Source organism: Psittacula echo, assembly GCF_963264785.1.
Source record: "Psittacula echo genome assembly, chromosome: 4".
Lineage (NCBI taxonomy): Eukaryota > Metazoa > Chordata > Aves > Psittaciformes > Psittacidae > Psittacula > Psittacula echo.
Window position 1 is genome coordinate 6,342,410 of NC_137738.1, and position 20,149 is coordinate 6,362,558.

Below are 20,149 nucleotides of genomic sequence, written 5' to 3' on the forward strand. Positions count from 1 at the left end.
ACAGTCAAATCCACTCAGGTTTGAACCTAAAAGGAGCTGGGTCTGTTCTCTTCCACAGGTATTCTTCAGGGCATCAGGCACATGTCCATCAAACCATACCTGTACAGTACAAATCACGTGCAAGGCGGCAGTGTTAGGAGAGTTCATGAAGGAGATGGATCAGTTCTGCTCTTGGGATCTCAGCATCCCAGAACTTTTCACAGTCTACTGGTCATGCTACTGCTGGAGTTAGTGATGCCTCTCTGAAGGCACAGGCCATTAGGGTATTAAGACATGATATTTCATATTAGATGTACTTCTATCATTAAACTGTCAGCATTAGCAGTGTAACACTAACCAGCAGCAGAGTCACTTTTGCCCATCACTGCCAGCACAACGGCATTTCACTTGGCTCTGGTCAGCCAAGAGCTTCAGCAGCCTTGTCACATGCATCCTGCTGCTCCAGCATTCCCCACATCCAGGCAGGAGGACGTGGCTCTGTGCACAGGGGATGTGATGAAGGCTTGGCACAAGCTCCACATGGGAAGCAGGTGTCAGAAAACACTGGAACCTAGTCCCTTGGTGAGACAGACGGAGGTATTTATGTCCTTATCTTCCATCCTGGGGAAAATGGACATTTCAGCTCAGGTGAGGTCCCTGTGATGAATGCCTCATGAGCACAAGTGCCAAAGCAAACTGGCATAAATAAGTGTTAAAGTGCAGTAAGAGTAACAACCTTGTCTTTTGTTTTGACAATAGCATCAAGGTGCCATGGATGGACTGGCTGCACACGGCTGGAAACCATGGTCCCAACCATATATTAGATTTGGGCTGCAAGGAAAGACCCGTAGTAGCCAAATACGATCCAGACATTTCGGGGTGGCAAACATGAAAAACCCAGGGCTAGACACAGCTTTCCACAGCACTCTAAATCCAGAGCACCAGGGCCCAGTGTTCGGAGATGGGAAGCGCTGCACTTGCCCATAGCAGCTCCACAGCCCTGATCCAGGAAATGACTGCAGTTAGCAGGGTTCAAACATCCTCTCCATTCCCTTCACCTCATCGGGGCTTTGGGGACAGAGGCTCAAGAAACCTGCATAAGCACAGAGCTATCTGTGTGGGATGCTATTATGCCAGAGTTTGGAAAAATCTGCATAACGTCATCAGACATCACCACCTGTGCTGAATGAAGAATAAAATATCTCTGCTTGTTCCACTCACCTGGCTAGAGGACCTCCCAGAGCCATGGTCAGGCATGGCTTAGACACTGCCAGAACTGCCTCAGCTGGCAGATGAGAGAGCTCTTGCAGCACTCGGTGGAGAGCAAAGTGGACCCTTGCTCAGTCTGAGTGGATACCTTCACAACAGCATGCTCCTGCTGTGGATTTAGGAGCTAATCGGGGCTGGGCTGCCTTGCTAGGAGCTGCTGGAAGAGGCAAAAGGACTCCTTCTCTTCCCTTAGCAAGAGCCATCCCCAAAACACCCAGCACCACCAAGTCTGTTGGAAGTCGGCTTAGCAAGCCCAGGCTAGTGCAGAGCTGTCCCCATGTAACACAGCTGAGCCAGCCACAGTCCCTCAATGCCAGCGCCAAGCAGCAGTCCCAAATGTGTGTGCTGGCAAAGACCCACTCCCTGCATATGTATGTGACACCAGGCACCCCTGGCTGGGAGAAAAAGAAACCCTCAACACATGTTTCTGGCTTCAAACCATTTCAACTGTGGCTATGGAAAGCTTTTCAGGAAAGCTGCAGCCAGATTAGATAAACACATCTGAAATGCAGCCTGCACGAAAACACCGAGTGGCATTTTACTCGTAGGATATCCAAGTAAAATGCAAAGGTAAGAGATGAAGGTTAAGCAAATAGTGCAGGGAAGTCTCACTGGTACATACAGATCCCCAGGGTATCACACACACACCAAGGAGCAAACTACACGTAGGGAGGGAACAGGGACCAGCAGGACACAAAAGAACAGGGAGAAGAAAAGGCTCAGATCACATCCCGGCTCTGAAAGCATACTTATGGGAAAGATCTGAACACAAGCACACAGCATCCTTCATGCAGAGGTACTCCCTGTGCAAAATCTATTTCATTTATTTAAGGAGGCAAATAGCAGCTTCCCAGGAAAAAAAAACACTCACTAACACCTGCATTGGCAGCCTGAATCTCCACCAAGTGTATCTCAGTTTGCTTTTAGGGCTCAGGATACCTGCAGGACTCAACTGCTGCTGCCTCCTCCAAAGGCCACAGTGGGCTGAGCACGTGCAGGGCATTTCAGGGTAACAAACGAAACCAGCAAAGCCGCATCCAGGACAGACTGTGTGAGCAGCCCTATGAAGTCAGTCACCGCTGCCTGCAGAGCGAGTTGTCAATCCTGAGAGCTTTGCCACAGGGAGCAAAGGGCTCTCCGCACATCTGGCAAAGGAGACCCAGCCCCATGGTAGCCAAACCCCTCAAGTGCTGCCATAGCATTACTGAAGCGATTTGGCAGCAGACTGCAGCACACTGTGGGAATGGCTTTGGCTTGAGCCATTCTCCAGAGCTAGAATAGTGAGACATTGGTGTTGCTGTTTCCGTCAGCCAGAGCTGTAAGAAAATGCACCAAACCAGTAGTAAGGATCTGAAGGAGCCATGGCAGAGCTAGAAACTAGCACTGAGAAACTGGGGTTAAAGTTTTAGGGGACCCCACATCCCTGTTCCCAAGTGGGTAGCACCAGTTCTGGTACGTTCCAGGAACACTGTAGAGCTCTAAGGCTATATTTAGGGATGCAGTTAATGAGAGGGTCTGTGGCCCTGGGGCAGTCTGACCAAGGTCTGGCAGCAAAAGCATCCAGCCCACCTTCTGCGCCATACCAAGAGGCCTAAGAGCACCATGGATGCCGCCTGGTGAATCCCGGTCATGGCAGTAAACCCAAACCTTCAGGCTGCAAGAGCGTGGGGCAGCAAGAGAAGCCAAGCCTCGACCCGAGCCAGGTTTTCCATCTGTCACTTGATGGAAAACCCATGCCAGTCCCACACACTGCTTGCCTGCAGGCACTCCAGTAGCTCAAAGCCATCCGGGTGCTGCAGAGCAACTGTGCAAGCTAGGGAAGAGCAGGCAGCACATCTCTTGCCCTGCCTGACAGACTGAGTCGCCTACATCTTGAAGCAATCCAAAAATCATTGTCTCTTTGCCTACAACATCGCTTGGGAATGCAGTCTCGACCACAAAGCGTTCAGCTGCGGCACAGCTCATGTTCCCTGATCTCACTCACCTCCAGCCATGCTGGGGAAGCAACAGGCAAGTTGGCTGGTGGTGGCATGTGCAGCAGCACAGCAGGACCCTGCCTGCCCAGAGCTCTTGCACCACTCTACATTCTCAGCCCCATGGGAGATCCACATTCCCCTTAACCCTGAGCCACCCATCCCCAGGCATGCCCTGTTCGAGCTGGGTGCCTCTGGAGAGCATAAGTTACCAACATCTTGACATTACAGCTGATGCAAGGATAGTAGTAATCCCAAAGCTGCTTGCAACGAAATGAGGAATTGGAAGCATGAGAATGGGATTTGGGATAGGGCTTTCTTGGAAGTTTAAGATTTCCTGGCTTGGAAAGCAAGCCCAGCACTTTAGGTTTTCTGCAGCTTGTAGCCCAGCCACACTGCAGTCAGGCAGGCCCCAGGAGCATTATTCCATAGACTCATTCCAGGGACACTCCAGCAAAGTTCACCCTGGGTCAACCTAGCCAGATGTGCAAGCCAGCTCTTCTAATGCTCTGCATCTGGAACAGCAGATTAGAGGAGCTGTGACTCATCCACAGTGCCCAGCACAGCAAAGCCCAGAGCACCCAAAGTACATCCTTCCTCCCCCTCCTACAATTCTCCCCTGCCAGCATCAGGCCTCAGATGTGTCTCACCTGTGGAGGGGGACAGATGGCTTACAAGGCACAGATAAAACAAAGACCTGCAAAAACAGGCACAGCCAGGTCCCCACGGAGTGCTCTGGGCAGAGGACATGGTTGGCCAGTGTCTGTTCTGGCCTCTCAAAGCAGAGAGCACCCCAAATGCTCCCATGCCACAGCAGAGATGCCCTGATCCCTAGGAAGGCACCACAGCAGCTCACAGGCAGGGAGCCTGCTCTCCTCAGCTCCCCAGACCTGCAGGGCCCTTTCCAATACCCAAGGGGCAAGGAGCACAGCAGTTCACCTGGGCACCTTGCAGCAACCACACAGTGCGCTTCCTGCAGAGGGGAGGCTGGTGGTAGAGCTGGGAGAGAGGAGGGTGACCTGGCCCTAGCCCCCTCCACTAACTGGAGGTGGGCAGCAGGTGTAGCCCAAGTCTATCCTCAGGCTGCACCCTTCAGCCTCAGGCTTAAAGAGCAGGATCAAGAGACACTTTTACCGCTTCTGACCCAGTGACAGCTCTGGATGTTGCAGCTGATTAACAAACCTCAGCAAAGCAAGGTGGCAGTGATAGCTTTTGCCACCTACGAATCCACCACTGATGTATCACCACCGCGCCATAGCCACACTATGACCTTTAAAGCTTCTGCAACTGCCACCGCTCAGACCATTGAGGAAGCAAAGCCTCTGCAATCAACCCAGCAGCCACACAGGATATTCCTCTTTGATGAGGAATCACTGATGGAAAAGGAAAGTCTGGATGAGCATTCCCAAGAGCTAATGCACTCACCACTCTGCAGCACTTGCTCTCAGCTCTGTAGACCTGTAACAAGGCAAGGAGATGCAGGCAGATCACTGCTCTGAAGCTGCCACTGCATCCCTCAGCAGCATGCTTAGGTGCTGCTAACCCCAAGAAAATCAACAACCCAGGGCTCAGCTACGGAGAGAACCCAGCTCACTGCAAGCCCAGGGGCAGAGCTAAGGGCCACAAGGCAGCCTTTAAGGAAAAGAGCATCAAACCTCAGCAGAAGGGACTGAGAAGTTCACACTCAGGTCCCATGTCCCAAAGGAACTCGATATGGGATGCACACGGACAGCCACAAACACAGGACTGATTTATAACCATGTTCTCTGGGAAAGACATTAGGCCACAGCAGAAGTCTGGTATCAAAGGTGTGTTTTCAGAAAAGATCATCCCAAAGCAACAAAAGGCACAGCAGGGATCACATTAGGGTTTGGGGTCCTGGACTCTCACAGGTTTCAAGAACACATTCGGAGAAACCATTATCAAACAGGTCTTGCCTTTAGGAGCAATTTATTAAACATCATTGCCTGCAGACAGCAATTCCTTCTGTTGCCAAGTCCCTGGGAATGGCTCCATCTGCTTTTAGCCACTCTTGGATCAAAGAGCAGCAGACTCTGGGTTCAAGCCCCTGCTTGCTTATGAAGGCTGGGCAATCAAATCACTGGGCTGGAGCATCCCTAGCTTACTGGTCCAGAGGAAGCACTGAGCACACAGTGAGAACAAGGCTCCAATCACTGCAGGCAGCTTTAACTCCTCACATGCTTGGTGTGCACTCAGCAGCAGCTTAGCCCATGCAGCTTGGCAGCAGTTTCTACAACAGAGCAACATTCCAGACATGGAAGTGCTGCTACTCTCACCTGACTGCCTTTCCTTCCTGCTGGAGCCAGGCACAGCATGCACAGCCCCATTGTCCCTATGACACATGGGGCCCAACGGACTCCACGCATCCCTCCGTTTCTCTCTCTTCCCCATCCACAATCATCATCCCAAGCTGTCAGCAGCACTTCTTCGCTTGCCTGCAGCGCCCAGGCTCCTTCCAACCCAGCCTCCACTGCGAACAACCACGTCTGCATAGAAGCAAGCCAGCCCTCCACAGGCCAGGGGAGCCACAAAGAGCAGCAGGCAGTAACACCACTCCTGCCTTCCCTGCCGTCACTGGACCAGCCAAACCGTTAGTACCTTGATCCCACCTCCTGCTCCCCATCCGCTGCAGCCCAGAGGATGCAGGCTGCCGTAGAGCAAGTAATGCACGCCAGCATCTGCTCTTTCTCCTTGCAAGGCTCTTGGTGAGCACAGGGCCCCATACAGAACCTCCCATTCATGGCTTGAGCAAGCCATGTGTTTCCTGGCACAGTTCATTATGAACACGCTCCTATAAGACCAAGATTTTTGGCATGCTAGGACTGGGAACAACATATGGGTCAGCTTTTCCTCCTCTCTTGGTCACACACACAGAGCCAGCGAGCTCATTTGCACCAGCTGAAGCTGTAGAAGCAGGCAAGAAAGAAACCATGAATGCTTAATAACACAAGCAATCCCTCTGCCTCACGGGTCAGTTCCTACAGCCACATAAAGCAGCTGCTTGGAGCACGCCTGCTCCACACACAACCTATTCCACTGCTCAGCAGATACTGCGGAAACAGCAGCCAAGCCAAACACCCAGAGAGATTTGCATCTCCAAATGGTTTCCAGCCAGAATGTTCCTCTGTGCAAGAGGTTCCAGTTGAGAAAGCCTCTCAGACGGGCAGAGTTGCAATAAACCACACACTCCCACCAGGCCAGATGGAAATGGTTTGATGCAGGCAACGAGCTCTGAACATGACAGGCTCCGCCTGATCAAGCCCAACATCTGGAAAGCCTTCGGGCACCCATCACATAAACCTTATAAAACTATGTCATTTCCTAGTCCAGTTAAAGTAAAAACAAAAACTCGCTCTGCACCCAGGAAAAACTCCTGTTTGAATCCCCAGCACAACTGGATGGGTTCAAACCAGCATTCCCAAGAAAAGCTCAGCTAGAGTGGCTTCAGCTTCATCACCTGGGAGGAACTGCACCAGCACCTCAGAGCTCCAGGCTGGGGTAAACCCAGCAAGGTCAGACTGGGGTGGATCAAGACGATGAGGGATTTAGGGAAACACCATCTATTTAATCCTACAGTTGTACCACACACTCAGATCAAACAGCCCAGCTCTGAGAACACGGATCTGCTCAGATGGACACTGACCCTCTGTTTCATGGTGGTTTAATTGTGGACTTGCTGGAGATGCAATGCCTGTGCACCACCACAAAGGCCATGCATCTAGTTCTTCTCCACATGCTTCCAGGACAGCCGCACCACATGAGCAGGTAGCACAGCCATTTGCACCCATGAGCAGTGCTTCAATTGCAAAGCAACCTTCCAGGTGGGATTTACTGATCCAGAGAAGCAGCAACCCAGGATGAAAGCAGGCACACAGGCATCCCCATCCGCTAACAGCTGGGATGAGCTCTGCTCATCTCACAGTACTCGACTGTTTCACTTGGGTCCCAAATGGAAACCGCAGAGCTAGTCTACTCTTTCCTCACCTCCACCTCTGTGTGCTAATGCAAGACTACATCTGCCCAGACCCTGGCCACCTTCATGGACCTCACTCGAGCCCAGTATCATATGGCAGATACAAGCCCTTGTTTGCAAACATCTTGGCTGCTGGCCTACCAGTGAGTGACAACTGCTCTGCAATGGGAGCACAGCCTGAGCTTGTCCCTCATGGCCCACAGCATCTCCCTTCACTGCCCTCGGCGTGGAGGGGTGCTTTGAAACACAGGCTCCAAGCAAACACTGAGAAGCCAACTCTACCCTGCAAACCAAGCTCCAGAATCGAAACAAGCAAAGCTGCAAACAGCACAATGCCCATTAGTCCCTCCCAGACTGCTCAAAGAGGCTGGAGGCTGTGAGGGATCTCCCCTGTGGTTGGCAACTCCTTCTCCTGCAGGCCTAGGATGCTATACTTGGGAATGGCTAAGCCAAACTATCACAAGAAACCAGAACAAAGCCACTGGGGTTTGAACGCTGTAAATCCACTGCTGGAGCAAGCGCAGAGGCAGCGCTTGCAGTAATGCGCTGGGGTGCAGGCGGCCATGGGAAGAGCTCACTATCACACACACACAGCAGGGAGGTGAATGCTCTGCGTGCAGCCCCGGGTCCCAACGCAGGCAGGAGCTGCTCACACATGTGCTGCAGAAGGCAAGGCAAGTGAACCTGAGAAGGGGGCTCACCACAACAACAGGGAGCCCAGGCACCCGGCTGCAGACCCCCGGTGCTGCTGGCACACGCCAGGCAGCCAGGCCACCCTGGCACTGACCTTACCCATCCAGTTCAAGCAAGTTTGGGGCTTCCATGCCTCTGAGCCTCACGCTCCCCATCCTGCTTCCCCAGCACAGACCCTGTGAATCCCAGCCCACTCCCCTCAGGCTTGCTTCCTCCAAGACCATCCCAAGTTCAGGTTCATAACTCTGCCATGAGAGCTCTGCAGCCTTTTCTCCTCCACAGCTCCGTGCCTTCATCCTTGCACCAGCAGCAAGCAGAGACCCTGCTTTCCTGTGTGCTCAAGGCCAGGCAGCAGGCTAAGAGAAGAGGCACCCCAAAGCAACATGACACGATAACTCTGCAGTCAGGGACAGGGCAGCGCTGGGGAGTGAGGTCCAGGCATTTCCCACTGCCCAAGCTGCTGCTCTGGCAATGAGCAAGAACAGCAACAAGGGTGCTGCTCTGCAGCCACAGAGCTATGGGAATGTTACAGGAGGTTCCTCCTCATTCCCAAGCACAGGGGATACCAACCAATAACCCACTGAAGGCTTATTTGGGCTGGTGGGACAGCCACGATGCTGCACAGTTTGTCTCCAAGGCCGAGTGATTTGCTAGTGGTCTTCAGGTACAGAGCATGTGTCTGAGCTGAACTGCCAGCTGCGCCTTTACTGTCTCTCCCGATACCTCCCAAGCCCTCAGCCCAAAGAACCAGCCAAAGCCCCTTAGTGCAGTGCCAGAGGGGAGCAGGGAAGAGTTACCAGCTAGACCAGAGCTTTGTCCTGCCCAAACACCCAGGGCACAGGCACATGTTGGCAGGAGAGAAAAACTTGCTTTGGTCAGGCAGGTAGGGCCATGCCTGCTTGCAGAGCAGCACAAGCAGCGGTGGGCACAAGACCCCCGGGAAGGCCAGGACAGTACCTTTGTGGCAGATAAACAGGGAACAAGTGAGACAGGAAGGCTGTAGGCCCGGCGCAGGAGCTGGGAATCCTGCTGCTCAATTAAACCATCTTCAATGGTGCGTCAACCAAAGGCTCCCAAGCAGACATTGCCAGCTGAGCAGACATCGCCAGCCCCGTTGCCAAGCCCCAGCGAGAAACACAAATGCTTCGGTAGTGACTCAGCACCATCACCAGGCTTGCTGCACCCACCGCTCCTGCCAGCCGACTCTCCCAGGCTTGCTCAGAGCCCTTGAGCGATCCCCTGGCTTCCCCAGGAACACTGATTTATAGCTGACATGTGCTGCTGGCAGCGCGCAGCAGGCTGGAGACACAGCTGACGGGAAGGCCAAGCGCCCTGGCCAGCACTGCAAAGGTAGTGCACTTCCCTGCCACAAAAGGAAACACGGCGAACAGGCGCCAAGCGAGGACGGGATGAGCCATGTGCTCCCTGTGCAGCGGCCTTTGGTGTTCCTGCCCATTGATGATCTTTAAGGTCCCTTCCAACCTAAACCAGGCTGGGATTCTATGACAATGCTGCCCCCACAATTCAAGCAAGGGGCATGTAAGAATCCAAAGGTCTTCACCAAGCAAAACCGTGCTGGCAGCCCAGAGCCCAGATGGTGTTGAACAGCCAGACAGGCTCAGTGCTCCTTGCTCCGGGGCTGGAGGTGAGACCCTGCAGGCAATGAGGCTGCACTGCTTCACACACAAGGTCCATGCAGTTGGGAACTCATCCCACAGCAGCTGGGGTCAGCACCTGTAGGTATCACAAGAGGGCTCGCCAGTGCATCCTTACCCCTTCACTGGAGTTCAGGGCTGGAGGCTGACATTAGCTCCTGCCATCCCAAGCTCAGCCAAGAGGGATTCCTCCACAACAGCCAGTGCTCTGTGTGTGGAGGGAGCCTCTGGCCAGGGCTTCACGTTTTTCCTGTTCCAGCTGAAATGCCGTTCCAGGAGATGATGGGAAAAGCCAGAGCAAGCTCCATAAAGCTGTGTGGTTCTTCCCTTCAGCAAACAGGAGCCTCAGCCAGCCCAGAGAATGGAAACTCAGGCTGCAGAGACAAAAGAGGGAGGTGGGGGCGGGGGGGAGGAGGCCAGGACAAGGGAAGCAGTGCGAAGACAAGAAGCACGCACGGGGCCTCCAAGCAGATCCAGGCACTCCAACACACAGAGAATGTGCCTCCTCTCCATGCAGCGAGGCAGCTGGGTCAGCACCTGAGCCAAGGGCACGGCACACTGCTGTCTGCAAGCCTCTTGCTCCTTCCAGCACTGTTTGCTTGAGAATGAAGCAGACTTCATAGAATCCCAGACCGGTTTGGGTTGGAAGGGACCCTAAAGCTTACCCAGCTCCAACCCCTGCCACACACAGGGACACCTTCCACTAGAGCAGGTTGCTCCAAGCCCCAGTGTCCAACCTGGCCTTGAACACTGCCAGGGATGGGGCAACCACAGCTTCTCTGGGCACCCTGTGCCAGGGCCTCAGCACCCTCACAGGGAAGAATTTCTTCCTAATGTCTCTTGCAGTTTAATCCTCTCTTGTCCTATCACAACATGCCCTTGTCAAAAGTCTCTCTCCAACAGATTTGGCACTGAAGCTGCCAGAGTGAGGTGCTCCTCTGCCTTGGTTGAGTATCACCAAACCCACCTGAAGGAGCAAAACCTCTCCAGTACCACCCAAACCCACGCTGGCCTTTGGATGTGCTTGGTCAGTACATCTTGCAGACCTTGGTTTCTCAGGGGTCTGGGTTACAACCTTACCCAATAGACCCAACAGCTCACCAGCAAGCCCCACAAACACCCCGAGAGCAACAGAGCAGGGACAGCAGCTGGAGGGGACAACAAGGGGTCCAACAAGAACTCACATTACACCAGCACAAGTAACCTTGGTGTTGCCCCTTCTCCATTTTGCTAACAACTATATCTTTAAGCAGCCTACAAGGACTTCAGGCCTACCCATAAGCACCCTTCCAGCGCTGAAGACCCTGTGAGCTCGGGACAAAGGAGCAGCTGCATCCCTGAGCCTTGCCTGCAGGGAAGCAGGCAGGGGGGAGCTTATTTACCTCCCAAGCCCTGCTCTGGGATAAACACTTTAAACCTCTCTCCAGGTCATGGCGGTGTATTGACAGCTGAGACTCCCTCAGTTATCCGCCCGTCGAGACTCAGATGGATTTGCCACGAAGCAAGGAAGATCCAGCTGGCCAAGCTCTCCAGACAGCTTGTAGCCCACTGTGCTGTAAGTGAGCTGTAAGTGATCATCCAGCGACAGTCTTGAAAATGACACCCATGCCCCGGCAACTGCAGCAGGGATTCAGCTCTGCACCCCTGCCTACAGCTGCCTCCGCGTGCATCCAGCCACTCTGCCTTCCCATGAGCAAAGCAGCTGGCACAGAGGCTGGGGATGCTTTATGCCATACATGCTGGGGCTGCATCGATCCTGCAGCCGCGCTCCCCATGGAGCAAGGCTGCTCCATCGGGTCCAGCTCGAGGTGAGTGAGTCTCTGGAGCATCCTGCTTTGCAGCTTGGTTTACTGCAGGTTCGACCTGTTTGCTCCCAGGAATGGCGCTCCCAACAACACACACCAGCTGCTCCCAGCAGCCACCTCGGTGCTGCAAGTTAGAAACTGCACCGTGCATCCAGCAGTGCCAGAGACAAGTGGAGCTGCCAAAAGGCATTGAGGAGACACCCAAAACAGGTCTTATCCCACTCACTGCATTGGTGCCTCTCCCATTCATATGGGCTCTACACTGCTGGGTCTTGGCCTCTGCCTCCGTCTGAGGCTTGCTGAGGACGGACTGGATGCCCAAGGCTTCTCTCTGGGTCTGTATCATTTCTGTGTCACCCCTCATGAGCATTTCTGGGACACTGTTTCATACTGCTTCCTGTGCATTGCACATCCATCCTCAGTCTATGGGGCATTGCCTTCTTCCTGGCTACAGAGCCTCATCCATCACTTCCCGTACCTGTCTGACACTATGACTTACAGGTCTGCAGATTTCAGCCAGCTCCTTTTCTTTTCATTACTGGAAAACTGAAGACCAGTCCCATTTCCCAATCCCCAGCGCTGCTGCCCAGCTACAAGCCAGGACCTGCCTTCTGAGGGAGACAATTGCTGAGGGGGGCTGGACCTGCATCACCTCTGAAAGGGCACAGCAAGGAACAGTTCCTTGTTTATTTTCATTTGAGCCATTTATGAATCTATATTAAAAGCCACAAAAATAGGAGAGTAGACAGAGAAGCTAATACTTCCTCTGCTCATGCAATATTAATTAAAAGGTAGCTTCTTTATGAGACAGCTGCATTACCTCTTGGCTAAAAATGGAGAAGAGTCACTGAGTGGGAAGAATACGCAAGCAGGGCACTTTCTGGAATGCTTTTTACAAATCAATAACTAGGCAGAATGCTTCCTACAGATAGATCTAGTGCAAATCCCAGGGAGAATTAAAGAAAAGCTTAGGTACGAGAGCCTTGGAGAGACAGAAATCTGCACTATCCAAACCCTGACAAACAAGTGCTTTTCTCCATAGCAGCAGGACAGCCTGCTCCCAGTGAATCTGGGAGAACAAACAATTCTTATGGCAGTCATTAATCCAACAGTGTGAAGAGCACCAGGACATCCTAAAAAACCAAGTGCCAAAGCAGCACACAGACAATGGCAGCAGACACCCAACAATCAGGTCCTGGAGAGTCAGAAGCTGTGCTATCTGAGACGATTTGCACAACTCTGCAGCTGCTGGAGGAGACTTTCAGTCTTGGCCCCTCTCCAGAGCAGCTACAGACGCAACCGAACCACTCATCCTCAGCAGCATAAAGCCATCCATGCTCCCACGGATGGTTAGGTAGAGCTGGATGCACTGCCCTGTGTGGCACCCTACTAGACTGTCTGGTTTTACGTTCTCTGATCTTGTCTTAGTTGGAAAAGACAAAAACCATAACCCTTCCTCCCATGGAAGCTTCCCACTGACAGAGGCACTGCCAGGAGCCTCAGCAGAGGCAGCACCATGGAGCAGCTCCATGCCATGCAAGTGATGGGCCTCCCCAGCAGAGCCAGGACACACACCAAAGCGGGCTGTGTGGAGAGTAATAAAGGAACTTGCAAGCCACAGCTTGTCCTGCCTTTAACCATTTGGAGAGTCACTGTACATTTTGGAATCAAAGGCTTCCTTTGTGCTCCTAAAAAGGCCAACGAGCAATCGTAATGAGGAGAGCATTTATAGTTAGTCTTAAGCAATACTGTGGCTATCTGGAGCCAGCATCACATTCAACAGCAAGGACAGCCCTGCACAGAGCTGCCCAGAGGCACATAAAGCCTTCCCACTGCAGAAAGAATTGGGCTTGGTCTCCCCATGCCATGGCTCTGGGGACAGAGGATGGAGCCACCTCACTTGTGTGCCTGTAGCAACAGCAGTACGGTGCTGTCTTGGCTACCTCTTCAGGGTGGCCCGAGCTGCACCCAGGCATAAAAACCTGATGCTGGGACAAACCTCATCTCCTAACAGCACTGCAGGAGAGGAAAAGCTATAAAGCATGTCACCTCAGAGCTACTCTGAACACAAATACCTGTTGTTAGCACTGAGGTCTGGGTGCAGAGCACTCACCGACACTCCTGTCCTCCAGGACAGAAGTCACCTAGGAACTGAACAGATGTCAACCAGGGACTGAGATACAATCAGATTTGTAACACTCACTCACTGACCCTCATCCCCTTCCTGCACCAGCTCCCAGTGCCCAAAGCAACCCCACGTGTGTCATAACTTTCTCTCAGCCTGCAGCATCAAATGTGTCACCCCACTTTCCAGACAGGAGTCTGTTCACATTGGTTTTCCTCATTCATCATCTTGCACAACACCAACACGATCCAAGACATCCCAACCTCACAGAGGTCCAGACCATCTGACAGTGATGGATTCAACTCACACCCATTCAGCAGCCTTGTGCACACCCCAGTCCCACAACAGCCAAACCTCCTGCTTGCTCCATTCAAAGCAGAGCTTCACTTGACAAGGAGAAAAGAGGCTATTGGTATCCCACCGACAAGCTCCATCTCACACAAGGAATCACCAGTTAAAATCAGCTATGCCTCCTCCCCAGACACACAATTTGTGTGCACCCACTGTGAAAGGCGAGCTCATGAGCACTCATCCCTGTCGTGTTCCACCCTAGCAAGCCCCAGTCTGGATTCTCCTGTGGCTGGATCTGGCTGGTTTTCATTTCTGCTCCCTGGGGCACCTGAGCACCTCAGCATCCATCTTCCCGCTATCAACAGGAGTGTTATAAGCAGTGACCTGGGCCTCACCTGGATGCCAACTACTAGTTAAAGATTAAAATGCATTTTCAAGATAAATCCCTGCACAACTTCCGAGGATCAAAATCAGAACAGAGGACAGACTTTTGGAAGCTGACCAAATCAAAGGAGTAGCCTCCTGCAGTAACAGCCTGCAAAGAGTATCAACTAAAGCACCTACCCATCAGCCTTTCCCAAAGTGCTTATCTTAGACAAGCAGGCTCCGGCCAACACACTGAGAGTCCTCATGCCAGGCACACAGAGCAGGCCTTCAGAAGCTTGCAAACCACTCTGAGGTCCCCTCGCCTCTCTCTGTACTGATCAGACAGCACGTATTAGTTACCTCTCGCAGGAGAGGAAAGCAGTCTCCTCTGTGCACAGACAGAGACTGCTGCCCTGAGAAAGGCAAGGCTTAAATTAAGACTAGCGGTACTGTACGGCGCAGCCTTTTAAGCTCAGGAAAAACATTTTTGTATTAAATTAAAAAAAAAAAAAAAAAGAAAAAAAAAAGAAAAAAGCTGGCAAGAGCAGGGAACGGAGCTGGAGCGGCAGTCAATGAAAAGCACATGCGCTGCAAACCTGGCTGCCAACACAAATTGATGCTCTGAAACAAAGACGACTTGTGTTTGGCCTGAAGATCTTCCACAGCTACTCGGCAGGGGCTGCACAGATTAAAAGGAGACACCCGTAAACACAGGAAAACAGTGCTTGCTGCCAGTTATTTCCCCAGAACAAAGGAATGACCTGAAATGGAGTCCCTGCCTTGATGGGGTGGCATGGGTTCACCCTCACCGTGCTAAGGCGTGCCAAAGCAGGCAGAAGCAAGAGGAAACATTGGACAAACCTCTGGACAGGACTTCATTCATGTTCAATTAATTCAAGTTGAATTGAAGCAGCACCAGACTCACAGACACATCTCCTTGACCCAGAGAGCTGCAGATGCTTACAGCACTGAATGAGCTTCGAACCTCAACAGCCCATGGAATCCCAGACTGGTTTGGTCAGAAGGGACCTTAAAGCTCACCCAGCTCCAACCCCCTGCCACAGGCAGGGACACCTTCCACTAGAGCAGGTTGCTCCAAGCCCCGTCCAACCTGGCCTTGAACACTGCCAGGGATGGGGCAGCCACAGCTTCTCCGGGCACCCTGTTCCTGAACCTCAAGCTTCATTCACTACAACTAGCCTGTGCCTATCTCCCATGGAGAACATCCAGAAGAAACTCTTCTCCCAGTGCTCCACTCCTTGAGACCGCAGACACTCATGAGCCTCCTGCGAAACTTCTGCTGCACTCTGGTTTAGTTTCCAAACCAACCCACATCCATAGTAAGACATTCCTTGCAAGACTCTCTTCCTAGTGCCTGCATAGCGATATGTTCAGAAGGCACAGGAAGAGTGAAAGGAAGACACTTCAGTCCAGGCCGTTTCTGTTTAGGGACCAGCTGTCCAGTCTCAACCAAACAGCGACAAGAGGTGATGGGACTCTGCTCCCTCACACAGCACCCAACAGCAGTGCAGGAAAGCAGCCCCTGGATCAGATGCCCCAGCCACAGATGGAGCAGACAAATGGAGAGCTGACAGCTCACGAACACAACCAGCACAGCAGATCCTGACAGGGTTGGGTAGGATGGAGAGGGTGGAAGTGCATGACCCTGCTCAGGCCACATCCTCCAAAACCAAAGCACCACTTGCTTGCTTTCTTATGCAGTGATTAGATAGCTTTGGCACTAGGAAGTGAGCAAACATCTTCTACAGGACCCCGGGGTCCCTCACCTTACCCGCAGTCCCTCTGAACAACCTCACTAAAAGGCAAGAGACGCACAATGTACCTGGACTGATGAAAGCTCACAAGGACATCAGGAACATGATGTGAACCGTATGCAAAGCCTCCCAAACACAACGAAGCCCCAGCAACAGTCCCTGTTCCAGCAGGCAGCCACATGAAAAGCCCCAAAACCTGCACCATGCCTACCTGTTCCCTGTCAGGTCTCTCTCAGAAAACAAATCCTTCCCTGCCTAGCAGTGGGATTGCTTCTTCCATGCAAGCTGGCACAGAAGGTATGCTGTGTTCACAGCACAGCCCTTTAACCCCACTGTGCAACATAACATCTGCTTGTCTAACACACTAGAGGAATTTATAAGCAGCTCTGAGATGCCACCTCCCAACATCGTCCAGGCAAGGAGCGGGATGTGGAAACAGGCCACCCAGCATCGCACCTCTGCCATGCTGAAATGCACACGGATGCCCAAGAACCAACACATTAGCAATTGTCAAATCATCATCTCTTCATCTCTCTTCCTCCTCTTCCTCAAGACAGAGCTGATTTCCTATAGAGGTAAATGACACTACACTTGCCCTCCTCCCACCTTGAGCATGACCAGCCTTCTCCAGGAGGTACTGCCATGCCAAAGGTGCGGATGAATGGGTACAGCTGCCTCTTTCGCTTACACAGCGAAGCACACTGCTAGTTCACAGCTTCGGTACACCTCCCCCAACCCCAACACCAACAGCCCAGGCAACTTCAATCCTTATAAAGGAGAATGTTCCTGTGCATCTGCCAAGCTTCTTGTCAGTGTCACTGCCCTCCAGGCCTCCAAAAGAGCTCCCTGTCCCACCCCATGAGACTCACGCTAGGAGAAAGAGACCCGTTTCCTTGGGGTCTGGACAAACAATTGCATGTCCTCCAATCTCAGGGGAACTTCCCTGCAAACCCTGCAGCAGCAACTGCCTTCACAAAGAGCACGTCTGTACCCGGGTCTGTCTGCTGCTAAATAAGCATTTGTTCCAAGCTCCCAAATATCGAAAGCCATGGAAACACCCACTGCTAACATGAAATATTCTGCATTCCAGGCCTGAGAGGTACGTTTGGAAATGTTCAGGGAGGAAAGAGTGTTTATTCACTGGGAGAGAGGTGTAGGTCCAGCTATTTACTTAAGTCCATGTGTGCTTGCTGGAAGACGGCTTTGATCTTTGCAGCTCAAATAGCAGATGAACGGCAATGAAGGGAAGAAAAATATTGGTGTAAAGTTCCCCCAGTAAATACCTGTAACCAGGCCTTCACAGCTTTTTCAAGTGCCTTACTGCTTATGGGCCAACTGGCCCTTGCACTCTTGCCTGCTCTTTTCCTGCCTTCTTCCCTTTGTGCCCCTTGCATTCCATGTCTTTTGGAGAAAGCACAACCTGCACCCTAGGACATGTATGCCTATCTGCTTGGGTGCAACATGGACCAGCTTTTGGTCAGACAGAATGAGACTCGTCCACCTGAGCAACACGCAACATATGGTGCCATCCACCCAGCTCTCCTGAGCAAGAAAACTTGAGCAGATGGGGAGGAAATGCACTCCTATCAGCAAGAGCATTCATCACCCGGCGCGCTGCTAAATACAGTGCTTGCTGCAGTTTAAACATCTGCCCATCTGTCTTTAGAAATGGACTCGCTCTAGATCAATTACGAGATCAGAGGACATCTTCAAAGGATGCAGAACGTGACAACTCTCCGGTCGGTGCCAGCTCTCAGTGGTCCAGGACCCAATGTGCAGACAAATAACTGCCTAATGCCCTGATGCAGTCACCATGCCTTTGAAGCTCATGCCATGTTGGGGTTACAGCCTGCATGGAGCTCTGCCTGAGCACAGCCAAGTCCAAGGGGGATCACATGCTTTGTAAGAGAAGAATGGTATTGGCTTGTCACCACTTTGCCCCCAAACAGCCCAGAAACGTGCTGAACAGCACAGCTCAGCTGCTGCTGATGGGCTGCTTACTCAGATCAGCTATCACAGTACTTGGTCTGGCTGCAGAGGACTTGGAGCCACTGAAAACAGATGGCAGCTTCAGCTCAAAGAACGAAAGTCACCCATGTTGTACAACTGGAAATTTATTTCAGACCCTTTAATCCCGAGAGAAATCCTCAGCTCCTATCTGATCGTTCCTGTTTCCAGAGATTTTCTTCCTTAGGAACAGGCTTGCTAGAGAGCACAAGAAAAGCACTGCCATGCAGAAACACAGAGTTCCACACAGGACACGGAGGAGCTTCCAGAACAAAACAGACCTTTTGGGGCTCTTTTTTTTTTTAGCTTTAAAGAAAAGTTGACTCAGCAAATATTTCTCCTGCTCGCGTTTCAACCACATGCTCTAGCAGAAGCCAGCACACATCTGGCACACTGCAGTGTCACTGCAGAAAGATCACAGCCTCACCGAGGAACGGAAATGGAGGCACAGGGACCAGCAGCCCAGGCACCGTGCACTCCTGGAGCACATACGTGGCAAAGGAAGATCACAGAGAGGAGTCACGTGAGTCACGGACACCCCACACTTCACCGGCCTTTCACCAGCCCGTGCTCCAAGCAGCATCCGTAGGCAAAGGGAGACGCTGCGCTGCAACCCACAAACCTACTGCTAAGTCCATAAACCCTTGACACCAAACTGCACGTTTGGGCCACGTTGCTGGCATCAGAGGTTTTTCACAGTGCCCATGAGCTGGATGGCTGCACATTCCTTCCGGTGCTATAGGACGTGGTCCTGTTGAGCAAGAGAAATGAGTGGGGGAGAAAGTGCTTTGGGCAGCACAGACGCTGCAGGAGCTGCAGAAGGGAGCACACAGGCAGGACAGGCAGTGGACGGCCCCCACGGGCAGGCTGGCACATCCCTCACTGCTGGTGGCAGCACGCTGGCAGGTCAGAGAATGCTGTAGCAGATCCACAGGGCTCCAAGTGAGAGGTAAATCAAAGCATGCACTCCCCCTCCACAAACACTCTTCCCAGAAGGCTGCCAAGGCAATCAGCAGTTATGGTGCTAATCTAAATAAGTGCTGCTTTCCGTGCTAATCACTTGTAAACTGGACATTACTTGCAGCCTAGCAGCTCACCACAGCTCCAGACACACTAAGAGCAGCAGTGTTACAAATACCTTCCATAGAATCATAGAACAGTTCGGGAAGGGACTTCAAAGGCCATCTAATCTAACCTCCCTGCGATAAGCCAGGGACATCTTCAACTAGATCTGATTGCTCAGAACCGCATCCAGCCTGGCCTTGAACGTCTCCAGGGATGGTGCATTCACCACTTCTCTGGGCAACCTGGGCCAGTGTTTTATCACCCTCAGTGTAAAAACTTTCTTCCTCACGTCTAGCCTGAATCTCCCCTTTTAGTTTAAAACCATCACCCCTTGTACTATCACAACAGGCCCTGCTAAAAGGTCTCTCCCCATCCTTCTCATAGTCCCTTTTTAAGTACTGAAAGCCTGCAATAAGGTCTCCCTGGAGAGCTTTCCTCGGAGGCAGTGTCCTCCCTGGTTACTCTTCATTTCTCAGCAGAAACTGCAAAGCAAACTGTGCAGTTGTGCACGGGGACACAGAGGGGACCACAAGCGGGTACTGGCAATGTGCAGGGCTCCGTCTGCAGGGTTTCCAACCAACAGGGTGAGAAACACAGCGATGTGGCATGGAGCTGATGTGGGAGTCTTCAAAGCCAGGCTGGAAACCAGCTCACAGCCAAAGCCCAGGCTCCTCAGGCAGGGAAAATGGAGGCCAGCAGGGAGAAACACCATGGAGCACTGCAAGGGAAGGCAGGTTTGGGGCTTATGGCTGGAGCTAAATGCCATGAAAAGCAACAGCCATATACATCAACTGGGTACCCCACATGTGCCAGCAACAAGGAGCTGGGGACAAGCAGAGCAGCCGGGTGGCTCCTCCGGATGCGCCCAGCAAGGGACAAAACCCCTCAGCGGCTGGGACCCACTGGATCATGTCCGAGCTCCGACCGGCTCATGGGGAAACCCCACCCGCTGCAGCGCACAACCGGACCCCCTGGGCCAGCCCCCACCGCCCGCGGCCGAGCCCAGCGAGGGGGCTCCTGGAGCAGCCTCGCCGGGGCTCCGCCAGCGCCCGTTCGCCGTCTCCCAGACACCCGATGTCTGGCGCATTTGCATCCAGCTCCTCCGAGCGCGCCGGGCGGGCAGGGCGAGCCGGCGCACGCTGGGGAGGGAAG

General features: G+C 52.7%; 1 protein-coding gene across 1 annotated transcript in view; it reads right to left on the reverse strand.

Moving 5' to 3' along the window:
* The window catches only part of PTK7 (protein tyrosine kinase 7 (inactive)), a gene marked incomplete at its 5' end in the record, with an annotated part of 36,474 nt that overhangs the window by 15,979 nt on the left and 346 nt on the right, over positions 1-20,149 (reverse strand). The gene's annotated exons all lie outside the window — the stretch shown is intronic.